The sequence below is a fragment of the Opisthocomus hoazin genome, chromosome Z, assembly GCF_030867145.1.
Source record: "Opisthocomus hoazin isolate bOpiHoa1 chromosome Z, bOpiHoa1.hap1, whole genome shotgun sequence".
Classification (NCBI taxonomy): domain Eukaryota; kingdom Metazoa; phylum Chordata; class Aves; order Opisthocomiformes; family Opisthocomidae; genus Opisthocomus; species Opisthocomus hoazin.
The window spans coordinates 52,785,774-52,804,116 of NC_134454.1; the positions used below are offsets into that span (position 1 = coordinate 52,785,774).

General features: G+C 40.1%; 1 protein-coding gene across 3 annotated transcripts in view; it reads right to left on the minus strand.

The window, feature by feature from the left end:
- The window catches only part of APBA1 (amyloid beta precursor protein binding family A member 1), an 89,617-nt gene that overhangs the window by 38,629 nt on the left and 32,645 nt on the right, over positions 1-18,343 (minus strand). The gene's annotated exons all lie outside the window — the stretch shown is intronic.

Consider the following 18,343-nt stretch of genomic DNA (forward strand, 5'->3'; position numbering starts at 1 on the left):
AAGCACCTGTTCCTTCTCTCTAGAGAAGGAACATGACAGCTAGATATAACATAGTTACCTTCGTGGAATGTATCTATAATCACTTAAGATGGCTTCTGCACCCAACATCTTTCGTAAAACATGGAGAACGCATTACTAATGTTCATAACCATGAACACTTTGAGACTAGTGAGGCATCTTGGCCTTGATGACTTTGAGTAAAATTCTCAAAAGATGATACAATTACCAGAGAGGTCTGCCAATAATGGTAAATACGCAGGCCACAGAAACAGGAAAACCCCGTAAGAGTACAGATAAGCTTCTGCAAGTTTCGTAGAGCAAACAGGTCTATCTAGCTCAGAAGCTTTCATCTTCATGTAACAGCTTTGGCTGTTTTGAACCTTGCCCTATATTTTTTAGTGTCATGAAAAGGACATTTTATGTCCTTTCAGGTCCCAAAGTCAAACCACATCTCCATACGTAAAACACTGCTCTAGCCTGTGACTTACTGACAAGTACTAAAAGAAAAGGTACCTGTTGGAAGACTTCTAACTTGCAGAATCTGTAAAAGTATGTGTCAACTGCCAATTAAAAAAATCAAGTGAATGTAAAATAGAACTTGAACCAAACCTACTGAACTGCGGCAGCGAGGCTCAGGTGACACTTTGCTGACTAAATGAGCTCTGTGCAGAAGAGCGGTGGGAATAACATTGTCTGACGAGAAAGCAGCACTAATTCCAGTTGCCCTCTGTCAGAAAAGCTGACAGGCTGGCAAGGCTAGGTGGGAGTTACTTGCGCTGTAGCTCCATGAGAAATCTAGTCAGTGCAGCTTCCAGCTCCGCACACACTCCTCCTTGTTTTCATCACACCTGATCTTTTAGGCTTTAAAACTTAGGAGAGTCCTTAAAAAAAAGGAAACAAAACATATCTTCACCCTTGTTGCAGACAGATCTTACCATTTTCAGAAACAGCCCATACATAGCTTTTGCAAATCCAGTATGCTGCGTTTAACCTCTAAGACTTGCCTTTCCGACCCTCATCACAAGGGAGAAAAATGTATAGTATACCCTACAGTATATAAAAAAAGGCAGTTGTAAAATAATAGCTAATAAATCACATTAAGTGAACAGGTAAAGATGTTCCACACAAATTAAGCTTTTTTCCAAAATAACTATGGAAAATTTCAGGGTTCTTTTTCCAGCTAAAGAAGGTATGTTAGTAAGAAGCCTTCAGTGACACAGTAAGGTCTTTTCCAGCTAAGACTTCCAAGAAATCAGGGAAGAATGGGCAGAATACAGGAGTGTATGCAGGTGTGTGCCAGAACTAACAAACCAAACACCGTCTTCCCCATCGCATATATTATTTAAGTAAACAAGAACAACAATATTGGATAGCTTTCCCTTTTAAACCTGCAAGGAACAGTGAAGAAGTCAAGGTATAACAGCCCTTTGAAAAGTCCATCCCAAGCAGGATTTCCTGCTTCCATTGAAGTTTGTTACAGAATTTCTACGACTTGCACATAGACAGAATAAGGCTAAAACAGCGGACTGTTGAAAACCTCTGCCTTAAATCTGTTGCATTCAAAGCCCCTGACTTGCACCTAGGTGTCATTGGTCACGCACAGAAAAAGGGCAGTACTAGTTGAAAGAAATAAAGTAACACGTAAATACAGGGTGATGATAAACTTCCTGAAATCTTTATCACATGTATCCTGTCAATTTTTTAACTGAATAACGTTAAGTTAGAAAAAATTCAACCACATAAAGACTACCTATATATCAAGCCAAATCAGGTATCAAACACCACAATATTTGAAACAACGGAAGTTCTGATAATATCCGAAAATATGCAATTCTGTTTTAGAAGTCTTAATAAAGGCTCACAGCATAATAGCATACTATGAACAGACAGCATTGCTGATATGTCTAGCTATGAGAAAAAAATTACAGATTACAAACCACAAAAAATATTGCTAAAAACCACCTGAAAGCCCCATTTTCCTTTTGCAAATCTAACGTTTTGAAAATTCCACTTGTGAAGTTGCCCTCCTTTGTTCAGATTAATTTCAAATATTGATATCCTGAAATTCTCAAGGTTGTGTCTTTTGAGGGGATGAGAAGGAAACTTTAAGTTTTATTTAAAGCTTTTTACTGATAAGGGTCCTCTTCTGTTTGTCCTTCCTCCAATAATTTCAATTTAATTTCACTTCTTAGTTTTGCAGACAACATTATTGTCAAATGTATTCTGATAGTTTCAAAAAAAGAGAAACTTTGTCACGTTTACTTCAAAAATTGTAGATCTGAATAAATGTGCTTAGATTACCTAAACCTCAATACTCTTCAATGAAAAGTAAGCTTCTAAGTCAAGTACATTTATCTGACTATTTAATAATCAGTCTTTAGGACAGTAGTTTAAACAACCACCTATGAAGGCTGGGGGTTAGAAGCACAAAAACAGTTTTCATACGTGGTAGCCAGAAGGCTCCTAAGAAATACATATTTTTTATTCTTAGTAGTCTTTCCCTCAAGCAGACATGAGGTCTGCCTGACTTTTCTTACCAGGCCTTCAAAAAGCACTTTATTTCCAGCAAGCAAACAAAAATCAATAACCTACATAAAATGCCATAGACAGGAAAGAATAAAAGCAAGAGAGGTCATCTGACCTTGGAAATAAAGACACAGCACCCATCTGAAAGATAATATACTCTCACATTAATTACCCAGAGCAGCAGCTGTGCTCCAGTAATCAAACATATATGGGAAAGTGCTCTGTAAGCACTCTTAGCTTTGCACTCAGGACTTGATGGATGAATCGATCTCCCAAACAGAGATATCAGAGGTTGATTACTACTGCAACCAGCTCTTTGCTGAAGGTTAAACTACTTTCCTGCCTGTAAAGAAACATTAAACATCTCCACATATTTCTCAAGCCACATAAAGAAAAAGCTTGATGTTTAAGGATTTTTTTCTCTGCTACTTTGTATTAAAAAAGGAAGTATTTAGAACACCACCAAAGGGCATATTATCGCCTCAGAGCAAGACCACAACATCCATGCCCAGTGCTACTCAGGAAAAGACATGCAATAAGAAAAGGTGAAAATATGAGAGTCAAGATTCCAATTTCGTCTGTTATTTGTTTGTCAAGTCCAGATGTATAATTGTTTGCTTTCTTGTGCATGCAGGCAGAAATGAAGCACTTCATTTTTTTATTATTATTATTATAAATATGCCTTTTAGAGTTTACTTTATAGGAGCACTATGCATTGTATATTCCACAGTCTAATCCCAACTTCTTGGAATAAAAGATCACACTCTCGATGGATCTGTATACTACTGTTACTCTTCCTAAACAAAGCTGTGTGCCACATGGAACCAAGATTACACCTACACACACTTCAGCACTGTATTTTGTCACATATAGGATAACAGGACAACTGAGTTAGGAAGGGATCTTGGGAGGTCTCCTCTTTGAGCCCTGCCCAAAGCCCAGGCAGCTCTGAGCTCAGACCAGGCTGCCCAGGGCTTTACCCAGCTGTGGCCCCATAACCTCCAAAGCTGGAGGTGGCACAGCCTGTCTGGGCCCCAGCTCCACTGCAGGGCTGTCCTTGCAGGTGAAAAGTTTCTTGCTCATCGTCAGCTGGAATTTCCCCTGTTTCAGCATGTGCCAGCTGTCTCTAACCCACGCATCAGCCACACACTCTGGTGAAGAGCCTGGCTGCATCTCCTCCATCCCATGGGCTGTTGTTGGGTGACCCTGAAGCTGTCACTCCTCTCAGTTGCACCAGCCCTAGTCCTGCAGCCTCTCCTCGCAGGGAAAGCAGTTGCCGCCCCTCACTTCCCACCAGTTTGTCACTGTTCTTCCTCTACTGGGGCCCTGAAGTGGAGGCAGGACCCAGGTGGGGTCTGACAGGTGCCGAGCAGAGGGGACAGTCCCTGCCTTCCCCTGGCTCTCAGGGCCGTGTCCTGCTCACGCTGCTCCAGGCGCTGCCATCCCTTTTTTTGCTGCCTGGGCCATGCCCCAGAGCAGCTCCTTGGCTGCACCAGCCCCAGCCTGTATCATTGTGAGGGTACTTACATACATTTTGAAAATTTATCTTCTCATTTATAAAAAGCATAACTGTTTCTTCCAGTTTTGCAGAACTTTTGCAAGAGAAAACTTAGTATGCCAGTTGAGTGTGTAGGCAAAAATAATTTTGTCTTCCCTAAAATAATTTTGGACATATTTACCCATGTCTTCCACAAAAAACAGCTATTCTTTGAACATATTTGCCCATAACTCCAAGTCACTCTACAAGCAAGGAGACCTCTGACTGTATTTGCAAAGGCATTCCACCCCAAGTGCAAGATGTCTTCTCACATTTTCTGAGGAACTTCACAAAGAACCTCTGTTTTTCCAGACTCCAGCAATACACCAATGTTTCACTTGTACAGATACAGTTATTGCAACAAGACATATGAACACAAGCTGCCTTTCAAAAAACAAATTAGTCTTTTAGCAAACACAGGTCTTTGAGATACATCTTCAAAATATTTTCTTTTTTTTTTGGAAAAAGAGCCCCTATGGTATAAAATGACTGAGAATTTAATGGCATATATAGTGCCCCCGTAGAGAGAATTCCCCACCTCTCCCATGTTAGATGACACTCTCTTTTCTGAACTGTAACTTGCTTGGGAAACCCAATTGCTTCCGCTGCCATGTCCTAAGTAAGCTTACACAAAACAGCTTCAAACAAAAAAAAAAAGCTGTGAAATCTATGTTTCTTGCCAGTCAGTGAAAGCAGCACCTGGAAAGTGACATTAACACCCCACCACATCCACAGACATTGGCTCACACTGATGACACTGAACAATGAACACTCTCACAACACTGGAATCGTAAAGCAGAAATGCTGCATGCACAACATTGCTCTGCAATTTTGTACTTGTGCTTGTGGAATCCTTGTATCACTGTAATATTTTAAGCAAGTTAAACACGTTAGTTTCAACACTATAATTTGCCTTTGATATTTTCCGCAGTCTTTCACTACAATTTTGTTCATAACAATACTGGAAGCTCCCATTTCCGAGTCCCAGGTCTGCTTCTACACTCAGCTGGAGCAAAGTTTACAACACACACTAGTCCATGTTCAACACAAAAATCTTTTGTTTTCTAGTAAAGCATGTAAATTTCACAGGGGGGTAGCTTAGACCTGCATCAGTCTCTTCGGACCATAACTAGCCTATAAGAATACACAGATTCCTAACAAAAAGTAAGGAAATACTGTTACCCAAATAAAAGAGAGCTGTACACCAGCCCATGCTTACAACATCGGCTTGGCCATGGCACCTAAAAGAAGTCCTCTGTCTAACAAAAGAACTACAACTAGTGAAAGATCAAGTACTGTGGCACAAGACTCAGTGGTTTACCATTTCCCCTCAACTGAAAGCACACAAGAAGTCAAATTTCAGGCACAGCAGAGTGAAAAAATGCAAACCCATGAACTCATGCGCAAAGAACAACTGAGCTACTAGAACAGGACTGTCACAGGATTTCAGTCTGCAGCAGAAAAATAAAAACCTACAAGTTCTTAGGAAGACATAATTACATCTATTGTATAGATATGAGTAATTACAAACTTCTCCGTATGTAACAGAGTTAAACACTATGTTATTAACATCAGAGATCCATATAGAACAATAACGAACACAGTTCACTAGCCACACTGGAATGGAAGTGAATTGGATTAATTCACAGAGTGCGCCGGAATAACTCAAAGGCAAATCATACACCAGATTTCATTTTCCCACTGTTTCTAAATCTACTTTGGCTCTCACTAGGGTATAAAATTCTGTGGTGGAATGGGCAGACGTGTCAGCAGACTTCCCAAACCACGTCACCTCAGACTAACCCTGTGATTACAGGCAATTAATTTGAATTTCTGCTTCCAATTTAAAAATTGTTTACATCAGCTCCTAAATAGATCTTTTAATTGAATTGACACCATAACTAAAGAAACCCAAACCAGTCACACAACTCTCTTGTGGAGTCTGGAAACGTCATCGCTCCCTGGGTAACAGATAGCAGAGTACCTCACCATGTTTTTGCTCAACAGCATTTTTAACTCTCCATTTTTTAAATCTATGTACCTACTTTTGTTTTTGAACTTCTTATTTTGGTAACAGAACTTCACCCTCGCTGCAAGTCTTCAGAAGCACATTCCCATTTCATCTACTGCAGCACATAAACTGGTGAAACTACAGTACACCACTTTAAAGCAAAAGATCATTTATCCAACAAATGTCTTCATATCTTTTCATAAGATTTGAAAAGTTCTTCAGGAATAAAAAGATCATTTATTATATTTACAAATTTAACAGCTTACTGAAGACAGTAAGTTTAGTTTATTGCCTATGCAAATAACCTCTAACTTTTTTAACATGGATTTAAAACAGCTAAGAAGCAGCATTTTGCAAGTCTTCAATTAATGAAAAATTCTTCCAGAAAAGTAATAATTAGCTTTATTTTTTATAATTATTAAACTGAACGTCGAAAAAAAAAAGTCAGTGTCTGGTTCCATTGAACCTGAGCACACTGAACAGCTGATGACCAGTATGCAGTCAACAATGAAGCCAACATAATAGACACAGGATAAAAAAAACCCAAACAAGCTATTTCATTTCCTGCCCATGAGCCTCCTTCCTCCAGGCCCACGCCTGCCCTCATGAAAAGAAAGGGGACCTAAGAGAAACCTGCCTCTGATATAAAAGAACCCCAAACTTCTGCTAACAGGAAACAGATCTAGAATTACCAGAGTTAATGAGCTCTCAAAAAACATTAACTTTCCTCCCCTATCAATTCCCATCTTACTCAAAACTAAAATTTAATCTTGAGCAAGAAACAACATTCAGTAATCTTCAATACAGACAGGTCAGATCTTCTAAGTGCTTAAAGATGATGTCCATACTGGGACCTGTGCTGTTCAATATATTTATCAATGACATGGACAGCGACATCGAGTGTACCCTCAGCAAGGTTGCAGATGACACCAAGCTGAGTGGTACGGTTGAGACACCACAAGGACGGGATGCCATCCAGAGGGACCTGGACAAGCTGGAGTTCATGAGGTTCAACAAGGCCAAGTGCAAGGTCCTACACCTGGGTCGGGGTAATCCCCGCTATCAATACAGGCTGGGGGACGAAAGGATTGAGAGCAGCTCTGCTGAGAGGGACTTGGGGGTACTGATAGACGAAAGGCTGGACATGAGCCGGCAATGTGCGCTGGCAGCCCAGAGGGCTAACCGTGTCCTGGGCTGCATCAGGAGAAGCGTGGCCAGCAGGTCGAGAGAGGTGATTCTGCCCCTCTACTCTGCTCTGGTGAGACCTTACCTGGAATACTGCGTTCAGCTCTGGAGCCCTCAGCACAAGAAGGACATGGAACTGTTGGAGAGGGTCCAAAGGAGGGCTACAAAAATGATCCGAGGGCTGGAGCACCTCTCCTATGAGGACAGGCTGAGAGAGTTGGGCTTGTTCAGCCTGGAGAAGAGAAGGTTGCAAGGAGACCTTACTGCAGCCTTTCAGTACTTAAAGGGAGCCTACAGGAAAGATGGGGACAATCTTTTTAGTAGAGACAGCAGTGACAGGACGAGGGGTAATGGTTTTAAACTAAACCAGGGTAGGTTTAGGCTGGATATAAGGAAGAAATTCTTTACAATGAGGGTGGTAAAACACTGGAACGGGTTGCCCAGAGAGGTAGTGGAGGCCCCATCCCTGGAAACATTCAAGACCAGGTTGGACAGGGCTCTGAGCAACCTGATCTGGTTAGCGGTGTCCCTGCTCGCTGCGGGGGGGTTGGACTAGATGACCTCTAGGGGTCCCTTCCAACCCAAAACTTTTTCTATGATTCTATAAGATGAGCGAGAAGAGAGAGACAGAGGTCTCTTGAGGACAGGGCTGGTAATGCCTTTAGGGCACTGGAGAGAGAGAGTGCTCTGAACAGATCCTTCCCATCACCTTTTAACACTGCAGTCCTGCCTACACAAGAAACAGAGGCAATGGACTCTGGGAGCATCTGAAGACATCCACCTGCTACCAGAGTACAGTTAACCGATATTGTGGTCCAGATAGAAGAGATGAACTGAAGGCAGTTGAGAAAAATCTTGCAAGAATCCTCAGGCAACATCTGCAGTAAAGGACAACAATTGTGTCTACAGCAGATCAGAGACACTTTAAAAAAAAAAAAAATCACAAACGCCATATTGTAATTGGTTGAGGGAATAAATCTGACTGCTCTCACCAACGAGAATGATTAAGCATTGTAAGTAAGAGTTTTGTAACAGTTAGTCTCAGGAAATTTGGCGGCGTTCTCTTTCACTCTGTTGCGAACCTCTGACAGGTTACTGCTGGTTTTATTCCTGGTTGTATTATGGATTGTTTCCTTAATTAGCAGTCTGATAATCTAAAATTTGACCACTGGAATTGTTACTCTGGTATTTAAATCATGGTTACCAACAAAATCCACAATCAATATTACAATGTGAGACTAGATAGGTACAATTATTAAAAATCAATCTTTACTAAATCTGAGCATATGGTTGTTCGCAATTTGCCTTTTTTTCCTCCTCTGTGTAAAAAGGTAGAACTGTCTCAGACATCAGAGTGGAAAATGCTGACTCCCCAGTAATGAATTCAGAATGCAAACGATGTTATCTTTACACTAGTGACATTTTCATAGCAGTGAAAACTGTGTATTTCTATCTATTTAAACAGAGGGATTACATCTATGCTACAAAACAAACCCCACATTGACGCAGCAAGCCCAATACCGTTTCCATTTCGTTTCAGATGCCATTAATAGCGTAATGCAGAACAACTGTAGCCAAAGCTAAAAAATATGATCCCGTAAGCTGCATGGCATGACTATCTTCAGGGTAAGAATGCCTCAAGCTTCACTCACTGAGAGAGTTAAGAACCAGTATGACCAAAAACCGCTTGGATTTTCTTCCTCTGCCTATGCATAAAGACTTCATTCAACCTTTCTGGCTGAGACGATCTGCTCAGTTTTATTCTTAGTCGGTGTTGCACAGTCTTGATGCAATATAACTTCGATGTAAGCAAGATGCAAGACTTCTCAGCCAAGAATAAAAACTGAGAACGCTCTGCATCCACTGAAATTTTGAATCTCTTAGTCCCTCTGATTTAATAACTTGAAATGATACTGTGAGGGGAAAAGCAAGTTTATCAATTATGTTACAGAATGCAAAGTTTTCAAGTGAGTTAAACTCTAGATTTTTACATTCTTTAATGCAACCAAGTCATGGATTGTGCTAGGTACATAGAAACATTTGGATGGTGTTGAGACCACTTCAAGAAAAGAAGAAGGGTCTGTTAGCATATAAGAAAAGGCTCTTTATCAAATAAGCAACTTTCAGGAAAACCAAGTAAAACAATGGACAGTAAAGTCCAGATAGTCTGTTAGTCTAATTGGCTTCCTTCAGCTGAGACAAGCAAGTTGCAGAATACTTCTTTCAGGAGAGATTGTTTTCAAATTAAAAATGGCTAGGGTAGCAGAATAGCATATATGTGGAGGGAAAAAAAAGCCTCTAGGAATCTAAGCAATAACTTTTTTACTTCTTAAATTCATCTGTAACAAATCTTGTAGTTACCAAGACAACTGAGCAACAAACCTTGATCTAAAAATCTGTTTCCTATCTTCCCAAACCCAAATCCAAACGTACAGAATCAACTCACTGAAATGGTACAGAAAAAGTGCTGAAACCCCTGTAACTTCCTAGATTCATCTTGTCACATGATTGGTAAAACGATTTGTTCTGAGATGCTCATTATTACCCGAAAGCTTCAACTCAGGATACTCCCGCACGAAAAGCAATCATGGCTCAGACAGGATAAAAGTAAGAGACCTGATTCTCCTTTACTTTTTTTTCCCCCCCACAAGTTTCAAAGGAGCTATACCCAAGTTAAGCTGGAAAAGTGTAATATATGAGATACAGAACTTGCTCACCTTTCATAGTATAACATGTACTTAAAAATGTACCACTGCCTGGCAACTGTAACACCTAGCTACTTAAAACAGTAGATTTTACAATCCTCCCCTCCTGCCTTCATCCTAGAAAAATAAAAGCCTCAAAACAAATAGCTCTTATTTCAATTGTTATTTCAATTAGACTTGCCCTTTACCACATGTTTTTTGGCAATGACCTTGTCTAGAAAGGCTTGAAAAAGGCAGTATGTAAGATGTGGAGCTGTTATTCAGACTGCGTAAGAATTAGGAAGACAGGGAGATGCAGTAACTAAAATTCCAAAGCATTTGATTATGGTGGGCACATCAGCTCTTTTCCACCACCTTCTCACCATTCAAAACAACTGAATTAACAGTTTCTAGCTGCCATAACATAAGCTCCTTTTCAAGGGCCTGATGTATGCCTGGATTACATTCTTGAGAAGGAGGTTTTAAGCATTAGTTTGCCTCTTCCTGCTGAGTGACAGCAACAGATAACCTCCCATATCTGCTTCCATTCACAGAAATTAGGTAAACAAGAGCATGTAAGAGCTGAAGGTTATCAAATCCTTGTGGAGAAACACTGAAATCCCACTAATAAAGAGATTTCATTTAAAGGTATAGTCACAGCTAAACACTTACAAAGCTACAAAAAAAAAACCCCACACAAAAAAAGATAAAATCTCAGTAGTTTCAAGATGTAATATTCCTGGAATTAAATGCTACTTCAATAGATTTGAAATCGTATCTACACAACTTTCCCAAGAAAAAAATAAAAACCACAAGAAACAAAACCTATGGAACAAAACAACAGATGCAAAGGATGAAGAAGTGGTAATGTACAGAGGTAGATTACAGAAGATTAAAATCAACTTTCTTCTCCCCCCTACATGGACAACTTTCTCTTGTACTATATTTTCTGTCATCATTTTAGCTCATAAAGTAAACCCAATCTCATCTCCAACTATCAAGTTCTAGTAACACCTGCAGATCCTTTTACCTCTCCTATTTCAAGGTCAAGCTGCTGATTCTGTCCACTTTAAACAAACAAACAAAAAAAATGAAAAAAACCCACAACCCAAAGCTGCACAGCTTGCGAATTTCCAAAGGCTTGAAAGAAAACTGATCTGCTACTTCCATTTTCTCACAGATTCGCAACTGTGTTACAGTGCTATACTGTAAAGACAGCTCCACGGTCCTCTCCAAAACCACATGGAAAGATATCATACATTTACTTCGCAAGCATGGCCCTGAGTGATTAGAGAAAAAATTCTCAAGCACATCTTCCACTGTTACGACCTCTCTGAAATGCTGCGGCCACTTGTCAGCACCGGAGCAGATGGACCACTGGGCGCCACATACCAGATGTTCAGCTTCAAGAGGCCTGTCTGGCTCGACCAGCACCTACCTGCAATGCACTGGCCTCGCCAGACCTGTCTGTCTGTCCCAGGCTTCCCAGCAGCAAACACCTTTCTAGCCCGAAACACGAACAATTTCTGCACCTTCAGTGACTTGGGAAGCAAGATACACCCTGTGCTCCTGCCCAGTGCTGATGAGAGAAGGGTTAGTTACTCAAACAGGGAGGACATCGACATTACTCTCTTCTCTCTGCACTGAGGAAGATCTTGACTAAGACCTACTTTTCAGCACAAGCACATTTCTGTTAGTGGAACTAGCTGCTCCAAGGCAACTGTGGATGAAATCTGTTCCCCAGACATAATTAAACCCTAATGAAAGCTGGCATTTCTCCACATCTGCAGCTCAGAACAGAACTTTAAGACTATTAGGAATTGCACTGTACACAGCTCAGGGTCCCCAGACCTGTGTCTCAAATGGCAGCTTGCTCAGACATTACAATCTGAGCAAGGGAGGTGGGAGCGATGCCTGCCTACAGCCACAAGGGTCCCATCAAGATAAAAAAATTAACCTGTTGATGCTGATCAAGTTAACCAGCTCACACACTACTGCCATATCACGAAAACTAAAATCAGTTGCATTCTCTCAAAACCACAAAGCTTTCCATACACTTGTCAGTCTCCACCCACTAAGAAAACAAACTTACCAGAACACTATTACACAGGAGACAGTTCAGAAGAAAACAAAGAAAACTGAGGAAAGCCACCCAAACACACTTTTCATATCCGTATGCAACATTTACAGCTAGAAACCCCATGCAAACCAGCCCAAGTCAAGTAATACACACAGACAATGGGAAAAAAGTATATAGTGTAACAGCATCTAAACATGCAGTCATAAGTGAAACAGAACATAAATGAAAGTTTTTCTAAACACCTGCAGGGTGGCAGTTGTCTTGTTTTTAAATTATTTGTGCTTTTGTATCCCTTCCAAACAGAACCAACTTAAAATAAAACTTCAGATGGCTCATGTTGCTGTAGAAGTACGTTACTTTATCTTCTATTTTTATAAAGAAATACTTAGATTTTAGTAGAGAAGTATATTCCATTGAAAATATTTTTGTTATGCATTCTTAGCCTTATCAAATATTTTTATATTCTTAACACATCCAAGTAGCAGAATTATAGCAGAGAAAAGCAGCAATTAAAAAGTGCAGTTCTAAGGTAAAACTTAGAGGAAGAACAGTACAATCCTGAAATGCTTCAATATGTCAAGCAATTAAAGTATTCAGGTATTCACCTATTAACATTTTTCTGCTTTTTGCTTGCAGACAGTCTGAGAGTCAATGGCTCCTTTCACTTACCCTCAGAAGTTATTATTAAGGCAACGTATCTCAAAGACTCTCATGACCCTTTCTCTCCAGGAAAGGGAAGCCCTAAGTATTTTCCTTTGTTATATTTTATGAAGAGAAGATAAGATGCCTCTTAAACATTCCATGAAACCTAGATAACAGGAATTCTGTAACGCCAGGGAATGGCATTTTCAAAGTTATTGTGCTTTATCTTTTTATTCCTATTCAAGGAAGGATCAGCCCTCCTGCAACAGAATGTCTTTCTTCTCTGATATCCAAGCTGAAGTGTGGTATTTAAGGGTCTATTCTCCAGTGGCATTTAACTCAAATTAAAAGCCATACTGGTCTGGTCTCTACTATGCATCAGGCAGAGGAACTGTCCGGACCTGTCTTCAAACATCTGACCTTTGCATAAGTGACCTTATAAGCACACATATACTAATTTCACTTTTTTCTGCTGTACCACAGCATCATTTTGGTTTTAATTTCTTAAATACAGGAGAAAAAGTACTGAGGATGTGATCTCTTTTGTGGAAGATGCCTTAAAATGAAGGTAGGAAGCCACTGAATTAACTTTAAATATGGAAGTGGATTTTAAAAGTGCTGAAAATAATAATTATTTAATATACATATATTTTATATATTAAATACAATATAAAAAATCACATATTTCTCATGGCTCTGTAGGTTGCTACAGTTTTGTGTTAAGATTAACACTTTACTACAGAATTTCACACCGTGTTTCAAATCAGCCAGGCAGATCGCTACTATTGGTATTAAGTTACATGGACTTCTCCGAACAAGTAAAGCTTTTAGTCCTACAAAAGTTTTAAAAACCCATGGTGATCAGTAAATTTGACCTCCTAAAAAGCACAAAACATTATGACTCCCTAAGCTCTTGCTTGCTTGAACTGCAGCATAAATCATTTAGAAAGCCCTGCAATTTTCAAAGTTTGTCAACCCACAAAATCCATTCCAGTATTCTACACAGGACTGATGTTAAGCTGCCATGCTACAATTACCCAGTCATTCGCTTTACCTTTCAAAAAATAGCACAATATAAACTTCCTTACAGTCTTCTGGGACTCTGGCATTGTTATTATAGCTACTGCAAATTAAGAGTCCAAAAGGGTCTTCTGCCACAATTTCTAAAAATGTCTAATCAGTTTTACCTGAATAGAACAATTTTTATGGTCAACACAAGGAATTTAGTACACTCAAGTTTTAAGACTTTCAAACAGGCCAGTTTCTGCAGGCAGTTATCCACGCAGATCCTGAGCTCAAACACAACAACATCCACGCTCTGGAACTAAAACTGAGTCACTGCACGCTGAAATAATGTTTCAAAAATTTTATTAAATCAGGCATACAATTACAAACATCACAGTCAGCCCTGGTAAAACACTGTTTGCTCTTTCAGACTTATGACCAAACATGCACAAGGCTGTACATAGGGTCCTTGGTACCAAACACTTTGTCTTACAGATCTGCTCAGGCTGCAGCTGAGTCAGGGACAGCCTTAGAGCAATTCCACAAAAACGTTTGTTTGATGCTACCAGTCATCATTTCTACCTTATTTTTATTCTTATAACCACACGGGAATACTTTCTCTCAGATGCTTTTTCACTAGTGGGATGGAGAAGATAAAGAAAGGGAAAGACAAAAACATTAAGGACACAGATGGAATATATGAGAAACCAGTATATTCTGGTACCTGTCTGCATACTCCGATGGTTCTTAGAAACTCACAGAGTCAGAAAAATGTGGATTGGAAGTGACCACTGGAGATCATCCAGACCAACCTGCTCCTTAAAGTGGGACTAATGCCAACATCAGATGATGCTGGTCACAGCTTTGTCTGGCCAGACCCTGAAACCCTCTGCAGATGGGTTATGTCACCATGTCTCTCGGCATGTTCCTGTTTTGCACTAGCCTTACAGGAAAGAATTTTTCCATTACATCCAATCTCAATATGCATTACTATGGTAACTTGGTCCAGCTGAACCATCAGAATTAACCTTACCAACAAATTCCTTATTTATTCATGTAATATGCCTGTTCGTAAGAGTAAATATGAGCTCAGGAAAAAAACACCCAGAGGACAAGGAGACAGAAGAGCTTAAGGCAAAAAGGGAGGGTAGAAGGGCACAGAAAAGCAGGAGAATACAGCAAACAAGGTATATTAACAAGGCAAGAGCAGCTTCATTACAGTGCCTTCTGCAATTGTCTCTCATTCAAATAGTTACAAGTAATCTAGCTGAAGATTTGGCACTTGGTTTTAAAACCTTGCCAGTGATATATTTTTAGATTGTTTAATTCAAATTCTTTTTTACTCTTCACATTAGTGTTTGGACTCCTCCCTCTTGCAAAAATAAGTAAGACATGAGAGTCAATGACATTTACTTGTTATTAAATCTATGACCATTTTTTGCTTTCACTTTCTTTGCACGCATCCTGGTATTCTTTGCCTCTAAAAATGTTTTTCAAAAATGCATTAAGAATCGTAACAAAACTACATAAGCTATAAAGAAAAATAAGGAGTCTTGTGGAGGGGGAGAATCAGCATCTAACTTCTTTAAAGGATATTTAGAAATTCCTTTTTTTCCTCCTGAATATATTGTGAATTTCATTGTCTAAGATCACCAAGACTTATCTGGTGGCACTGAAAAAATTCAGAGAATCACATTAACCTAATTCATTTAAAAAAAGACATCTGAATGACAGTTATTTTAGAGTGGAATTGTTATGTGAAACTACAGTTCCAGTATCTTCGCACGTATGCACTGTTTTCTAACCGAAAGACTGTAACTTACATGTAACCACATTCGAAGATGCTATTAACAGATCCTTCTTTTACATACCAGGGTGTGGTGGGTTGACCCTGTAAGAGATTACCAGCCCCAAAGCCGAGATAAGCAGTAGGTCCAATCTATGTTAACCAAAGCATACACTTGTAAGCCTCAGATCAGGCTGGAAGGTAAACGTACAAACCAAAAGACAAGAAGTACATAACTGGTGTTTGGAAGGCACTGGTCAAACCATTTGACATCAGAAGGTTATTTTAATCCAATGAGATATGCATTCCAGCACATACAGGAAAAGCTGCAGGACACTGTGAATCACAGAGTGAGAATGGATCAAATGATATCATGTCCTGACTCCTCGAAACCAGTTCCAATGAAGTGGAACAGACTGTTCCAATATTCCTGCGAACTTTCCAACCAGGGATTTTGTGGAGTTAAGAGGCAACAGCGAGACAAACTCCAATATCACAAAACCTCTAACATCCACACGGAAAGGAATCTCACAATGCCCTGCCATGCTGCTCTCTGGGCATGTCTTTGCAAACCCTGCGTATTCAACAATAAGCTACTCACAGACACAAATGTGAGGAACAGTACAGAAGCAGACACACCCCGACCAAGATCTCAGGCAGAGGCAAGCGTTCAAAAATCTCCTCTCAAAAGCAGGTTACAAAAACCCCAAAGGGTAAAAACAGCTTTTCCTCACATAGCTTATACTGGACTGGAGAGTCTGGCAATAGGTTTTCGCACCCTTGGGTATGATGTCAGAGTATATAAAACAAATACCAAGTATTTCAATCAGACAGTCTGAAAGCAAGCAGCAAACATCCTGCATCAGTTATACTGGCGTGCAAAGTCATTGAGGAGAACACAAATTAGCACCTATTAGGCTGATTATCTTCTCAAGGGGACAATGTGTAACCATAAATGGAAACACTGAACATTGGAAAAAGGTCAGCAGTAGAAAACTGTGCAGATAAACTATGACCTCAATTCTTTTATCAAGTATAGAAACAGACCTAAATAACTGCAGCAAAGCAAGATTCCCAGCTCTGCATATGATTCCAAGCACACCAGAACCAACATAAGCATTGTGTTGCATATGCAAAGCAAGACACTCTTATGCAAACACCTGCTCTAGCAAAGTTGATAGAAAATGCAAAACAGATAAACCTAACCTAAGAGCAAAAGCCTAACAGAAAAAACATCACTGTAGTGACAGAAGAACTGCTACATTATAAAAAAGAACACAATTATGGACTGAGCACAGCCCCCATTCCCCATGCCCCACGCCCCTGTGGCACTCGGGGTGAGGAGGTCGGAGAGTCAGAAACGAAGGAGGCCTGGGAAGAAGCCACGGGGAGGGCAGGGAAAGTGGTTTTAGCTTCTGCCTTTGTTTCTCATCATGCAACTCTACTTTAATTGGCAATAAATTAATTTTCCCCAAGTCAAGCCTGTTTTGCCCACAACAGCAACTGGCAACCGATCTCTTTATCTGAACTTTAAAGCTTCTCCATCTTATTTTCTCCCCACTGCGGGGGGGGGGGGGGGGGGGGGGGGGGGAGGACGGGACTGGCAGCTAGACAAGGTCAACCCACTGCATGCTCACGGAAAGAAGCGACAGAAATCCACAGAAGTCCAAAATCCTAACTTTCATTCCCTCCTTCTTGTAAGGAACATCAGATTTCACAAAACGCCAAGCTGATGTCCAACCTGATGACCTATTCAACAGTGTCTCAATTAAACCAAGCAATGTATTCTATCTGACTTTTCTTTTAATAATATTTTTTTTATAAACCCATTTGCAGTTTGTAAAGGCCAACAAGTTTATTAAGAATTATTTTCATGTAGGTTGTTATGTTGTTATGTTTTGAGTGTCTTTTCATTAGCACTGTAAAGAAACACTGGTGCAACTTGCAAACCACTGTATTATATATTCACCCAACTAGAGCAAACTAACAATCTCCTTGACTAAAACCCACATACTTGTCCTTACTCCAATACATGGTACCTGGTGCACTGAAGTTAAGCCAGTATACTAAAATTCTATAAATAAATGTTACCCAGTTTGCAAGAGGAAATCACCTTCCTCTTCAAATCCATTCCTAAACAGTTCTATGTTTCTGCATTTCTTTGAACAAGTGTTTGTTATTCTGTGACTATACATTATTTCAGCATGAGGAAAAACAAACCACAAAAACAAGCAAACAAACAAAGCACTTCCAAAAAGCTTCAGCTGGTAAAATATGGTTTCTAGGGCACCTCAGAGTAACTTGCTAGTAACTTTTGCACCTAATAGACTGACAGATCCCTGCACATGATTCTGTCTGCAAATATCTCATCGCAGAAACGTGTCTCAGGTCCTGCAATTGAAGCAGGTGGACAAAAAAAAGAAACTGCAGTGACCACCCAGTTGATCTGAAGAGCACAGACTGAGAACACAAAGGTAACAGAACTTCCTCTGCATCCATTTGCTTCAAAGAGTTTAACTACCTTTCTCCTCTCCCCTTGGGAGCCCCTCCTGCCCTATGCTACCTAGTCACCTGGTACTAATGACATTGCCAGATATGTCTGTAACAGAACAGAAATATTTAGTTTCTAGGAGACTGCTGAAGTAGTCAGAGACACAGGTGGCTCCCTCTCCAATTCCCTAGTCAGGTGTGAAGACCCAAGCAAGAGAGATGCATAATTGGAAATGAACACATGGCTGCACAAACAGCATCAGCAGTAGGGTTTTAATTTCCTCAACTGAGAGAGCCTGTTTGGCAAACGAAGGATGACCCAAAAAGCAGACCTGGAGAAGCTGTTCAGAATATTAGCTCAGCAACAGCAAAAAGGTGTTAAAGTGGTTTTTGAGGG